The 2,447-nt window shown below is 35.4% G+C and overlaps 1 pseudogene; it reads right to left on the bottom strand.

Moving 5' to 3' along the window:
* Positions 1-648: 648 nt before the first annotated feature.
* LOC143648893 (olfactory receptor 13G1-like) lies at positions 649-1,537 on the bottom strand (annotated as a pseudogene).
* Between the last annotated feature and the right edge of the window lie 910 nt (positions 1,538-2,447).

The following is a 2,447-nucleotide window of genomic DNA, read 5'->3' as shown; positions in this document are numbered from 1 at the left end:
ATTCATTTTTAATTATAAAGGGGAAAGTAAGAAAATGAGAGAAGCCAAACCAATGTTGATATGTACAAGCTTTACAATAACCACATTCTGAAGTAAAAAAAATTAACATACTAATCAGTTGTCAAATATTTAGAAGAAATAGAAATGTAAAAATAATTAAAGTAATTGAAATATGGATTACTCTATCATTAAAAATGAACTTCACCTTAAATATGTAATTTGTCTCACAATATTACCCATTAATTATATAAAACCATCATCCTTAGAAAAAGTATTAAAATTAATAATTCTCCACAAAGACATAATTAAAAAATCTTCATGGGTTCATGGGTGGTCCAGTAGTAGAATGCTCCCCTTCCATGCAGGAGACATGGGTTTGATTCCCAGATCATGCACACACACCCCCAAAATCTTCACTGTAGATCACACATCAAATTATCTTTTTATTGACTATTATTTAATTAAGCAGTCAATGACTTCAGAGTCTCTGCACACTAGTCCCTTCCCACAGCATGAAGAAATGGTCAGGTGGTCAATGCTCTCTCTGAGGATATCAGTGTTCTTTGTTTCTGATAGTTCTTCACGTCTGTCGCTGATCCAAGGCACACTACATCTTCAAATTCATCACTGAGTTTCATCTTGAAATCACTAAAGTTTCAGAAATACAAATGCTTTCCTAATCTCTGTCTGCATATCTCTTGGAAGCTATAAACAATCAAGTTTAATGAGAGAGTCACAAGTGTGTGAGTGAAGCTACCTTACCCCTTTCAAATGTGTAGCTGGAGGCAGAACAGATACAGGTGTAAATCATAGGGGAATAGTAGAGGGAAACAACTATGAGAGGAGATAAGCATGTTGAAATGGCCTTCTTGCTTGCTGCTCAGCAGATGCAGATTATAGCAGCAATGATAAAACCATAGGAGATGCAGCTGAGGATAAAGTCACCCACAGCCAGGGTAATGTCAGCAACATACACCATCACCTTGCTGATTCTCATGAAGTTGCAGAGCATAGTCAATAACCTGGAGATCACAAAAGTGGTCAATGTCATTTAGCCCACAGAAAATCAACATCAAAATAGAACATGCATGAACCCAGGAACTGGTGACTGCAATAGCCATAACAATGTTGAGCAGGGCAACACACATAAGGTGGTTCATAATAGGACTGTAGCCAAGAGGGAAACAGTTGGGCACATAGTGGTCATAGGCTATGGTGGTGAAGAGAAACATCTCAGCCCTCAGCACACGAAGAAGATGAACTGGAACATGCAGCATCCAAATTAATGCTCTTATATGGCATTACCATGGTCCCCAGCATCTTTGGGACAATGCTTTCTGTGCAGGTGATGTCCACCATAGCCAGTGCAAGGAGAAAATACATGGGGGTATGCAAGGTACTGTTATAAATCATGGCAATTACAATAAGCTTATTGACAAGAAAAGCCACAAGGTATATGAAAAGGAAGATAGTTATGAAAACCTCCTCCTCTTATAAGGCTCAGAATCATGAACTCCATTACAATGTTATAGTTCATCATGTTTTGACAATTAAATGGCAAACATTGCATAGAGTGAACAACTGAGAGCTGAAGGGATCTACATGTTGTTATTCACAGATGATTCTGAGTATTGTATGAGTGTAAATTTATTAATTAGATGATTGATTTGACACAATTTTGTAGCAGAAATTTCCTTACGATGGCAAAGTCCTCTTTTCTCCAGAGATACCATTCCCTGATGTATGTTCTTCCACTGATTAAACAAATGCACTAAAGCCAGTGGTTGTAAAGGAAAAGATACAAAAATAAATATCTTCAAATATTTTCATATTATTATTTTGAGTAGAAATGTATCTGATAATGTAAATTTATCATGAATATGCAGTACAAATAATTACTAATGGTACAAAATCAAGTAACTAAATGGTATCCCTAGAAGTCTTTCTCAAGATATATTTCAGCAGGAATATCAACAATAGAAGATGGCAGGGCTAATTATAACAGCCACTGTTCAGGAAAATATGCCTAACATGATAATCTGTAGCTGAATACTCAAGGGTCCATTGACTAATTTATCACAGTTCAAATATTAAACAATTTAATCAAATGTCTATATTGACAATTTTTCTTCAGTTTGACAAACATATTACTGAAACTAAGTGAACCAACCACTTCTTGCACTTTCTTGTAATACCCAGTGAGTTGGATTTAACAACAAATCTGAGTGGCTCTTCATTTCATTTACAGTTTAACTGTATTAACCTCTGTAAGCTTCAGATTTCTTATATATGAAAACTTGCTAACATGATAAATATTAGATATTATGTAAACAGAGAAATGCATCTTTGTGTGTGTGTTTAAGGATAGCTGAAAGCAGCTATTAGGTACACAAGGAAATTCTTGTCCTATTTCATTCCTCCACAAAAGTTCTCTACCATTGTGATAA

The sequence above is a fragment of the Tamandua tetradactyla genome, chromosome 10 (genome assembly GCF_023851605.1).
Source record: "Tamandua tetradactyla isolate mTamTet1 chromosome 10, mTamTet1.pri, whole genome shotgun sequence".
Lineage (NCBI taxonomy): Eukaryota > Metazoa > Chordata > Mammalia > Pilosa > Myrmecophagidae > Tamandua > Tamandua tetradactyla.
Note: the sequence above shows the minus strand (reverse complement) of the source record. Positions and strands in the feature narration are given on the sequence as shown.